The sequence below is a fragment of the Dermacentor albipictus genome, chromosome 9 (genome assembly GCF_038994185.2).
Source record: "Dermacentor albipictus isolate Rhodes 1998 colony chromosome 9, USDA_Dalb.pri_finalv2, whole genome shotgun sequence".
NCBI lineage: Eukaryota > Metazoa > Arthropoda > Arachnida > Ixodida > Ixodidae > Dermacentor > Dermacentor albipictus.
In genome coordinates, this window is record NC_091829.1 from 15,410,294 (window position 1) to 15,422,708 (window position 12,415).

At 47.3% G+C, this 12,415-nt stretch overlaps 1 long non-coding RNA gene across 1 annotated transcript in view; it reads left to right on the top strand.

Moving 5' to 3' along the window:
* Window positions 1-8,161, top strand: part of LOC135903739 (uncharacterized) — a 68,044-nt gene extending 59,883 nt beyond the window's left edge. The window contains exons 5-7 of the long non-coding RNA XR_010564918.2: window positions 4,845-4,910; window positions 6,805-6,861; window positions 8,035-8,161. This is a non-coding gene — a long non-coding RNA (uncharacterized lncRNA). The remainder of the gene's footprint in view (window positions 1-4,844; window positions 4,911-6,804; window positions 6,862-8,034) is intronic.
* The last annotated feature ends 4,254 nt before the right edge of the window (window positions 8,162-12,415 follow it).

Here is a 12,415-nt window from a genome sequence, read left to right on the forward strand (position 1 = left end):
GGTTCCGAAACATCAGCACCGAACACCAACTTCGAATTCGCTTTAAACGGTGGGAATGGGAAGTGCGATGTGTGCCAAGAAACTTTCGCATTTCCTGCTGAAATAGACGCGTTGCAATGAGTCACTGCATCCTCGTTTATTCCCGATTATCTTTTTTGTGTCGTATACCAGGTTTGCGGTTGGTTTCTCCGGTGTCGTTGAGGAACTTGACAGTGCACCTTGTTTATATTTCATGAACATAAAGGAAATGTTATGGCTAACGCGTACGCAAAGTTGAAAATATGTGGGTTAATTGTGGCATTTTGAATAATATAAATATGGAAGTGTTTGGGAGCGTTATGAATGCGTTTTAGGAGTGGCGCAAAATTTAGACCGCTGCCATGACATAACTACATCAGCAACTAAGATGAAAGTTAGCAACGATGGGGGAGACTCATAAGGCAAATCTGCGCGTGAAGTTAAATGAGTGCATCAAATAGAGCTTTTGCACAAAGAAATTTCTTAAACTAGTGATCGTGGTGCCAAACAAGTTAACTTGAGTGTTGGCAACTACCACGTTGCCGTTAACACCTACGTTTCCCAATGTCCCGGTAGTACGCGAGAGTCTGTGCTACGCAAATTTTATGTTTAGTAGAAATGGAAGAGGGGGTGGGGAGGAATCTTAAGCGCATTCTGTCGGGAAATTTTAATGTTTCTATCTTTTAAAATAATTCTCGAACCCACCTTCTATTTCACTAGTCTTCTCGGTGGGCTAGAGAAAGCACCACGTTCGCGATTGATGAAGTTAAGAGCCAATCAATGGCTTAATGGGCGACGCGTAGACGAATCGTAAAGCGTGTGGGTGAAATGCAGGCCTTGCAATAAATTACGTATGCAAGTGCTATGCTGCATTATGAGTGCGTCTTACGAAAAGTGCGAAATTTAGCCCGCTGCCTTGACATCACTAAAGGCTCCGCCAAGACCAACTTTAAGAAAGATGTGGGGCAATCTATGAGAAATTAGTGCGCGAAATATCCATGGCTAAATTAAACTTTTATAAAAGAACACTTCATAAATATGTGCTCGTAAGTCCTATGTGAACGTTTTGTGCTATGTTTCCTAGCGTGTGAAGGTAACTGTGCGATTCACAAACCTTACATTATGGTAAATATGAGGTCAGCATCATCAGTCATGCGCAGGCAAAATTGAGTGGTTTCCTCTGCAGCAAAGTGCGCGATCAAGCGCTTTAGACAATATATGATTGACCATTTGCGAGAGAAACAAAATTTTGCATTCAGCTGTTGCGAACCTACAAATGCCACGAAAATGAAACTTAACAACAGTGACCGCAGCTCTACGGCAAATCTCTGCGTGAGGATTACGTACAACTTTTGCGAAAAATTTAATAAGCAAGTGTCACACTGGCGTTATCAGCTGCGTATTCCAATGCCACGGAGGAGCTCAGCGCTAGGAAATCTTTATATTTTGTAGAAATCGTGGGCATATTTAAGTGCAATGTGTCCCGAAATTTTGACCCTTAGTGGCATAGTTAGGAGCGTTACAAAAATTCCTTGAACTCACGTGTTTTTTTTGTGTGTGTGTTCTCACGCATTTTATGAAGTTGGCCCTGTGTCCTCGGGGAACTAAATGAGCTATCTTGTTTCTGTTGGGTAAAAGAAAGCGACAGGCAATTGGTGATGTGTGGGAAAAGTTCAAAAGTGGGTGGATGTATTGCTTCTTTTACGATAAATTACGCACGTAAGCACACCGCGGCGTTTCGAGTGATCTACGCAGAGTTTGGGCCGCGTTCTCTGGCAGAACAATAATGCCACCGAGATAAAGTTCAAGGAGAAATGGGGGGGGGGGGGGGGGGTGAGGAACTGTCATCACCCATGTTTTCCAATAACCCGAGATAACTAATAGTGCCTTGAACAATAGAAGGATTACCCGACTCCACGGTGGAGTTTCTACGAGGCCGTTTATCGTTAGAGCAGGAAGCATTTGGGAAACGACTATACGTGGCGCTCTTTCTTGACGTGAAGAGCGCCTACGACCCCCTCATAATAATAATTGATAAATAGGAGGGCGAGTATTTCAATAGAATTCGCAGCCACCTGACACGATCGTCCTTGCTTGTACGCAGGTCGCCCACTTTTAGGATGAAACACTTGCTTACTATTCAAGAGCCCACAGGAGATTATGTTTAGCAATAAATTTAGAAAGCTATTCTTTCATCTGTCAACATCGTGATTGTGCGTCGTATCAGGCACGCTTCTTTCTCGAATTAGAAGAAACGCTGAAGTTATGCCGACTACATACCAATTACATGTGTCCCCCTACAACTGGATGACCCTGCACGTACCGAAGATGGTCCGACTACCGACCACTACGCGTGCCGAGCATAGCCCTACGCTTTTCATCCTCGCGCTTCTTGAGTTTGCCAAGTCCCTGCCAGGTACGCTCAGCGTCTAGATCCGCGCCTGGACCTCAGTAGTGACATCACCTGCAGGTTCGTGCAACGCTACAGAAGGCGGCAGCACAGACAATCTTCGCGCACAGGGCCTAACCATCTGGACAGAAACGTGCCCCTAAGTCGGTTGTACGCGAAACGCACTGACTGATTACGCAGTAAGCATAAATGGCCGGCCTATCTGCTACAAGAGAAATCATCAGTCTCTAGGTGTCAGGTTTGACTGGGACCTCTCCTGGAGCCCTCGTGTTTCCCTCGGCTTCAATTTCGTCACCAGAAAAGACGTGGGCATCATCAGTCAGCTCCATACTGCACCTGCACCGAGCGATTTCCAAACGTATTTCTACGCTATAACTCGCTCGTGCAACCACGTGGACAAGGTGTTTGCCTCGGCCTTTCTCGCAGGGAGTCGATGGCTGGAACAGTTATGATGGCTGAAGACCATCCGCATTCACGACTTATTTTACAGCCGACGCACTGAGGGTGCACAGTAGCGACATTTTACGAATGCGATCGAACCATCTCGCTTGCCTCCCAGTTGGAGGGCCACATGCGTAATTCTCCAACGTGGTAAACACTCGTCACGCCTCCTTATCGTTGGGCTTCGTACCCTGGGCACGTTCACCGACAGCCTTGTGTTGATTACGAGTACCTCTGACGATGAAGTACGGCTTTCCATCTCAAGAAAAAATGATGAAGACTTACCTGCATACCTTGGCCTTGAATCAAGCGACTATAGATAGTTTGCATACTTTCTACTTTGACAAAGTCCGCATATACGTGCATTCTTCTTCCACTCGGAGCAGCTCCCAAGGGCGTAGTGGATATCCTGTCACGAACAATCAGCAATAGCTACAAAGGTTTTTAATTTCATCAACAGCTTGTTGCCCTCCGAGGCTCCGTTCATTATATTAACCACCAAGTGGCTAATCGGTAGACAATAGCCTGCGATCTCTTTCTAGCGAGTAATGTTAACAACTCGCGTGGGAGACACTAGGCGCGCACCACGAAGTGATCACAAAAGGAAGCAACGTCGTATCTCCGGCAACGACCTCACCGACGAAGCACCCGGTTTCTATACCTTTGCCTAGGGCTGACGCTAAACGCGTTTTACAAGTGCAATGTAATGTCCTAGGAGGGGCGTAACCAGCACTTAGATCAATCTTTCTTTCTTTTTTTTTTTGGGGGGGGGGGGGTTATTGCTCATGTAGAGGTAATCGAAGTAGTTACATGCGTCTTTTTTTTGTTTAAAAATGCCTTCGGGCCCCTAGAGTGATTGTGGAATGGGGAAAGGACAGGGAGAGTGTACAGGAAATGCCGAAGCACTACTACTCCCACTGTAAGAAATAAAAATTACCTTTTTTACACATAAAAAAAAAAGCAATGAAAGGCTAGTCGCACGAAATACATGTAAGTGGTCACCACAAAAGTGTGCTTCAAATGTTACCATGAACACGAGAAACGAAATTAGGAAAGTAGAAATATAGCAACAGCGTGCGTTACACATACGCATAAATCATAGCCCTTGTGAAAATTTTCGCTATCAAGAGCTCGAAATAGTTACTCGGCTTTTAGTCGCCATGTTAAGTGTAACGGGTGGGAAAATTTCTCATTAAATTGTGCTCTTCGAACAGATTTACTCAACCTTCGTTTTCCCGCTATTTTTGTGCGTTCCTCGAGGCACGTAATGGTTATACCAATTTCCACATTGAGCTAAACGACGCACCTCACTTAATTTTTCGGTAAAAGAATAAGCAGCAGAGTATCAGTGATGTGTAGACGAGCTGCAAAGTGCTCGCTAGAAATTCGGATGTCCTTTCCTTTTATATACATTATATGTGCAGAGGTACACGTCCTGGTGCAAACAGATCCGTCAGGAAAACGAGGGACGCTCGTTGAGCATGCTTGTATATTTCGACAGCGTCGAACTGCTGATATATTAGGGTGTCAAAACTACACGTGGAGTAAATGTGTGAATTCACGCAATAGTCACAAAAACAGAAGAAATGGAAACTGTTCTCGTGAAGCGCGTAAAAGTACAGCCATTTGCTATTACAATATAAGAGTGTGGAAAAAACATACCTGCTGTTCCTTATTTTTTTTTTTATATGTCGGACGTGATTCCATTTTCTCGGCCTCGCATGTCGCAGTACTCTGTGTTGCTGATGTGAAGAAAAAAAAAACAGTCGTGCACATCTTTGCAACAACAGCTCGCTCTCGTGACGATAGTTGTTTCAACCCAGACGCCCGGGATGAGACAGTGTATCCGAAAAGCGGTCGATTGTACAGCAGGATGTTTCACTTGCACCCAGAGCGGGTGCAAGGGAAACACGTGCTGCCGCATGCTGCTTCCGGCATCGCCGGAACTGTCCGTTTACCTCCTGAACTCCTGCAGGTGTGCATGGCGCTGGGTCCTCCTGCTGTGTTCGTGCCCTTCCCGGCTCTCCTATAGCCCGTCCAGGTTTGTGTAGCCTTGTTCCTTCCATTGCATAAGCATCTTGCATGCTCAACAAATAGCTTAGTGCTAGTGAAAACTAATGCCTCGACTCGTGGAGTCGAAGAGATCACTTGCAGTATGAGGTAGCTCGTTTGTGCTACTGCGAAGACGCGGGATGGTCGTCCCCCAACTTGACAGAGAGAAAGGCATGTCTTGTAAAGAGCGCTCTCCGTGTCGGACTGGGCGGGATACTCTCCCATTTTCCGTCATCTGCCATTTTCGCGAAGCAATTCGCTGGTTGACCGGGCAGCTAGCGGTCTACTGCAGAGAAGCAAGAAAATTTGTACTGAACGTATTTGCGGAGACTATTGAAGTGTTGCAGCCAAGGTCCGATCTCGCTTCCCTCTGGACACGCCTTGCGATTCAGCGTGAGGGAATGTGTGAAGGATTTTGAGATCCAGCACTACCATTTGGATCGGTTAGATAACTAGTCGGACAATGCTGTTCGCATGAAATAAGAGTGACGAAGCAGACGACTACAGGCGGGTGTACGTATGCGAATTTCTTTAGAGTGCGAGAGAGCGTCGCCTCACCAGCTCGACTTGGAGAGACAAAGGGTCGCGCACTGTGGTTTGCACCACAGCGCAAACGATCAGAAGTTATTTGTGAAACATTACTTTTCACAATAAGAATATAAAAACTTTAGAATAGGATCAGTCAAACGCAGACATATTTATTCCTATATCACCAGGTACCATGGCGAGACTGACTGATACAAAGAGGACTACTAACTAAACCAGGTACAAATGATGAATTCGAAACACAAAATTGCTGATTCCTCATTTGAAAAACTGCCTAAAACTTCTCGCAGAAGGAATGTCTACTGTACGAGTAGCTTTGCAAGAACGACAAATAAAATATCACTGGTTGTCGCGTCAAGTATAAAACTACTGCATGACTAGACTACCAAAAAAAACACTAAATGACGGAATACAAGGAAAAAATAACAGCTTGTCATGTGAGCTTCAACAGCAAAACCTAAAGCGAGGCTTGGATAACCACTTTCTTCCACTCTTGATAACTTGAGATGCTTTAACAACAACAGGTGATTGCTAATTATTTCATAATTTACCGAACATTTAGTGTAAAATATTCGTCCGCCTTTAATAAAATAATTCTCTTATTTAAAAGGAAATGAGCAGGCAGGAGCTGGAACCGTGTTCGATGCCAGCGCCACGTTTCACGGGCGGCTTTCTCGACGCGTTTCCCTTGGCGTTAGCAAAGTCCATGACGCACAGTTAGCCATGGAGATGGCTAACTGTGCGGTAGTTGAACGTAGCCAGCGTAGCGATCGGTAAAGAAAAAGGCATTCTGTATGTCGCTGCAGCAGTGTTTGCAGGAAACGGGTCAGCATACTTATATTTAGTAATATAAGCAGAATTTCGTGCTGAAGTTATGCCGCGTGACAACCCAGGCGAATTCTAAAAGGGAAACGCAAAGCAGACGACAGCTGTGCGGTCCACGGCTCCGAAGGGTGAGCGATTTGAGAATGTTTTCCTCTCTGTCGCTCGATAATACCATGGGGATAAAAGGACACCCTTTGTATGCCATTCTCATCTTTCTTTAAACACAAGCGAAAGTAACTCTGCCTGCTGCACAGAAAAGTTCAGGTTTAACGTAGCTGCGTCATAACATAATGCCCAGTATGTGAATACAAGCCTTCCATGATACAGAACTCTTACAAATTGTTGTGATAAACCGGCAAGAAATTTCTAATTAACCCAATGAGTACAGCATAGCATAAGCAAAATTACTTTGGTGAACACTGGTAACTGCCACCTCAAGAACACTATCAGCGGGTGCTTAACTGACAACCTGATTGACCCACAGACCTGTACAACAATTTCAATTCCAACAGGTGCAGGAGTGCTGTGGAGTTCGGTTCTCGAGCCGTCTACCGTGCCACCAGAAACAGGTGAGTGCAGACGTTCTTCACGTTTCACAGGCGGCTTGCGCAGTGCGTGTACCGTCAGTCAAAGAGCGTCGCGCTAGTTAACATGAACCACCGCACATTGATTCATGGATATGTCCAGTAGTTGAATGCGAAGGCTTATTTGTTATGATTCATAGTGAACCAATACCTTTGCGCTAGCGACGTACAACTCCTTCGTAATGAACGGAAAACAGCGCGGAAAGACAGGGCCTGTGTTTCTCCCCTTCTGGTCCTTGGACTAGAAGGGGAGAAACACAGGCCTTGTCTTTCCACGCTGTTTTCCGTTCATTACGAAGGAGTTGTATGGCGCTAGCGCAAAGGCCCGAGTCGCCACGATCGGTGACAAAAAACTAAATAGAAAAAAGTAGTACGGGCACCCGCCCACTCAGGTACCCGTAGGGACGCGAGAGGAGACTTTGTGCGAAAAGCACAAAGAATCCCCTGTCCCCCACCCAGTCTGAGTGGCGGACCACGCCGAACCCCATGGGCGCTGCGGCGGGCTCATTTTGCCGGCTCCCAGGAAATGAAGTGGGTCAGATCCCATGGGCGCAAGCTGCGGCAACTCCCTGCCGGCTCCCAGGATTCGAACGTGGGCCCTTGCGAGTGCGAGCTCGAAACACTACCACTCGGCCGACGGGGCGGCACGGTAATCGCCTTGCAAAAGGCGACCGGCAGCGTGTTGCGCAGGCTGCTTATCGCCCCAGGCGAGGGGTGGAAAGGTGCGTGCTCTATCAACGCATGCGCACGACTGGTGCTCGCCTGTCGTAGATCGGAGCTATATGTGTGAAACGATGGAAGCAGATTAAATTCGCACATGCGCTTTAACGGATGTACATGTAGCGGCCGAGAAAACGTTCAAGAATTATGAAAGAGCTGCAACCTGCACAGTAGGCGTTTGTAAAACGAGGCAGGGTATATATCTGCGGCCCTACATATGCTTGTCTTTCGTGAGAGCATGCCGTGAGATAGAAAAAAACAGCCTACACTATGGCGTTATGTCTTGTGCCACACATCCCTGAAAGTTTGCAGCTACTGTTTTGCATAAACAATAGCAGTGTCACATTTGCTACAATGTGGTCGGTCGCAACCTCTGAAAATGCATTTATTTGAATTGTGTGTCGGTCGTTAAGAATGTGCTACAACGTAACTGCGCAGGATTCCTGCCGGATAGGACAGCGGCGTTGCTCCAGAGCCTGCTGTAGACTTCAGGACGGAACCAGGGTCCACGGCACTCGCGCAGATGCACCTCAGCTGTCCCTTTCCCTGCCACTATGACAGCGTAGTGAAGGTATGTGGTGTCTCTGTGACTGCCACTGTGGCAGTGTCTAGTGTCTCCTTGACTGTCAGTATGGCAGTCTACTGTCTCTTTCATTGCCGCTATGGTGTCTCTATGACTGCTACTGTCTCCTTGACTGTCAGTATGGCAGTCTACTGTCTCTTTCATTGCCGCTATGGTGTCTCTATGACTGCTACTGTCTCTTTCACTGCCAGTATGGCAGTCTACTGTCTCTTTCATTGCCGCTATGGTGTCTCTATGACTGCTACTGTCTCTTTCACTGCCAGTATGGTGTCTCTATGACTGCTACTGTCTCTTTCACTGCCAGTATGGCAGTCTACTGTCTCTTTCATTGTCTCTATGACTGCTACTGTCTCTTTCACTGCCAGTATGGCAGTCTACTGTCTCTTTCATTGTCTCTATGACTGCTACTGTCTCTTTCACTGCCACTATGGCAGTCTACTGTCTCTTTCGTTGCCGCTATGGTGTCTCTATGACTGCTACTGTCTCTTTCACTGCCACTATGGCAGTCTACTGTCTCTTTCACTGCCAGTATGGCAGTCTACTGTCTCTTTCATTGCCGCTATGGTGTCTCTATGACTGCTACTGTCTCTTTCACTGCCAGTATGGCAGTCTACTGTCTCTTTCATTGCCGCTATGGTGTCTCTATGACTGCTACTGTCTCTTTCACTGCCAGTATGGCAGTCTACTGTCTCTTTCATTGTCTCTATGACTGCTACTGTCTCTTTCACTGCCAGTATGGCAGTCTACTGTCTCTTTCATTGTCTCTATGACTGCTACTGTCTCTTTCACTGCCACTATGGTAGTCTACTGTCTCTTTCGTTGCCGCTATGGTGTCTCTATGACTGCTACTGTCCCTTTCACTGCCACTATGGCAGTCTACTGTCCCTTTCATTGCCACTATGGTGTCTCTATGACTGCTACTGTCTCTTTCACTGTCACTATGGCAGTCTACTGTCCCTTTCATTGCCACTATGGCAGTCTACTGTCCCTTTCACTGCCACTATGGCAGTCTACTGTCCCTTTCATTGCCACTATGGTGTCTCTTTCACTGCCACTATGGCAGTCTACTGTCCCTTTCACTGCCACTATGGTGTCTCTTTCATTGCCACTATGGCAGTCTACTGTCCCTTTCACTGCCACTATGGTGTCTCTTTGACTGCCACTATGGCAGTCTACTGTCCCTTTCACTGCCACTATGGTGTCTCTTTGACTGCCACTATGGCAGTCTACTGTCCCTTTCACTGCCACTATGGCAGTCTACTGTCCCTTTCACTGCCACTATGGTGTCTCTTTGACTGCCACTATGGCAGTCTACTGTCCCTTTCACTGCCACTATGGCAGTCTACTGTCCCTTTCACTGCCACTATGGTAGTCTACTGTCCCTTTCACTGCCACTATGGCAGTCTACTGTCCCTTTCATTGCCACGATGGCAGTCTACTGTCTCTTTCATTGTCTCTATGACTGCTACTGTCTCTTTCGTTGCCGCTATGGTGTCTCTATGACTGCTACTGTCTCTTTCACTGCCACTATGGTGTCTCTATGACTGCTACTGTCTCTTTCACTGCCACTATGGTGTCCCTTTCATTGCCACTATGGCAGTCTACTGTCCCTTTCACTGCCACTATGGTGTCTCTTTCACTGCCACTATGGCAGTCTACTGTCCCTTTCACTGCCACTATGGTGTCTCTTTCACTGCCACTATGGCAGTCTACTGTCCCTTTCATTGCCACTATGGTGTCTCTTTCACTGCCACTATGGCAGTCTACTGTCTCTTTCGTTGCCGCTATGGTGTCTCTATGACTGCTACTATGGCAGTCTACTGTCCCTTTCACTGCCACTATGGTGTCTCTTTCACTGCCACTATGGCAGTCTACTGTCTCTTTCGTTGCCGCTATGGTGTCTCTATGACTGCTACTATGGCAGTCTACTGTCCCTTTCACTGCCACTATGGTGTCTCTTTGACTGCCACTATGGCAGTCTACTGTCCCTTTCACTGCCACTATGGTGTCTCTTTGACTGCCACTATGGCAGTCTACTGTCTCTTTCACTGCCACTATGGTGTCTCTTTGACTGCCACTATGGCAGTCTACTGTCTCTTTCACTGCCACTATGGTGTCTCTATGACTGCTACTATGGCAGTCTACTGTCCCTTTCACTGCCACTATGGTGTCTCTTTGACTGCCACTATGGCAGTCTACTGTCCCTTTCACTGCCACTATGGTGTCTCTTTGACTGCCACTATGGCAGTCTACTGTCCCTTTCACTGCCACTATGGTGTCTCTTTCACTGCCACTATGGCAGTCTACTGTCTCTTTCACTGCCACTATGGCAGTCTCTTTCACTGCCACTATGGCAGTCTACTGTCTCTTTCACTGCCACTATGGCAGTCTCTTTCACTGCCACTATGGCAGTCTACTGTCTCTTTCACTGCCACTATGGCAGTCTCTTTCACTGCCACTATGGCAGTCTACTGTCCCTTTCACTGCCACTATGGTGTCTCTTTGACTGCCACTATGGCAGTCTACTGTCCCTTTCACTGCCACTATGGTGTCTCTTTCACTGCCACTATGGCAGTCTACTGTCTCTTTCACTGCCACTATGGCAGTCTCTTTGACTGCCACTATGGCAGTCTACTGTCCCTTTCATTGCCACTATGGCAGTCTACTGTCCCTTTCACTGCCACTATGGTGTCTGTTTGACTGACACTATGGCAGTCTACTGTCCCTTTCACTGCCACTATGGCAGTCTACTGTCCCTTTCACTGCCACTATGGCAGTCTACTGTCCCTTTCACTGCCACTATGGTGTCTCTTTGACTGCCACTATGGCAGTCTACTGCCCCTTTCATTGCCACTATGGCAGTCTACTGTCCCTTTCACTGCCACTATGGTGTCTGTTTGACTGACACTATGGCAGTCTACTGTCCCTTTCACTGCCACTATGGCAGTCTACTGTCCCTTTCACTGCCACTATGGCAGTCTACTGTCCCTTTCACTGCCACTATGGTGTCTCTTTGACTGCCACTATGGCAGTCTACTGTCCCTTTCACTGCCACTATGGCAGTCTACTGTCCCTTTCACTGCCACTATGGTGTCTCTTTGACTGCCACTATGGCAGTCTGCTGTCCCTTTCATTGCCACTATGGCAGTCTACTGTCCCTTTCACTGCCACTATGGTGTCTCTTTGACTGCCACTATGGCAGTCTACTGTCCCTTTCATTGCCACTATGGCAGTCTACTGTCCCTTTCACTGCCACTATGGTGTCTGTTTGACTGACACTATGGCAGTCTACTGTCCCTTTCACTGCCACTATGGCAGTCTACTGTCCCTTTCACTGCCACTATGGTGTCTGTTTGACTGACACTATGGCAGTCTACTGTCCCTTTCACTGCCACTATGGCAGTCTACTGTCCCTTTCACTGCCACTATGGCAGTCTACTGTCCCTTTCACTGCCACTATGGCAGTCTACTGTCCCTTTCACTGCCACTATGGCAGTCTACTGTCCCTTTCACTGCCACTATGGTGTCTCTTTGACTGCCACTATGGTGTCTCTTTGACTGCCACTATGGCAGTCTACTGTCCCTTTCACTGCCACTATGGCAGTCTACTGTCCCTTTCACTGCCACTATGGTGTCTCTTTGACTGCCACTATGGTGTCTCTTTGACTGCCACTATGGCAGTCTACTGTCCCTTTCACTGCCACTATGGCAGTCTACTGTCCCTTTCACTGCCACTATGGTGTCTCTTTGACTGCCACTATGGCAGTCTACTGTCCCTTTCACTGCCACTATGGCAGTCTACTGTCCCTTTCACTGCCACTATGGTGTCTCTTTGACTGCCACTATGGCAGTCTACTGTCCCTTTCACTGCCACTATGGTGTCTCTTTGACTGCCACTATGGCAGTCTACTGCCACTATGGTCTCTTTGACTGCCACTATGGCAGTCTACTGCCACTATGGTGTCTCTGACTGCCACTATGGCAGTCTACTGTCCCTTTCACTGCCACTATGGTGTCTCTGACTGCCACTATGGCAGTCTACTGTCCCTTTCACTGCCACTATGGTGTCTCTTTGACTGCCACTATGGCAGTCTACTGTCCCTTTCATTGCCACTATGGCAGTCTACTGTCCCTTTCACTGCCACTATGCTGTCCCTTTCATTGCCACTATGGCAGTCTACTTACTGTCCCTTTCATTGCCACTATGGCAGTCTACTGTCTCTTTCATTGCCACTA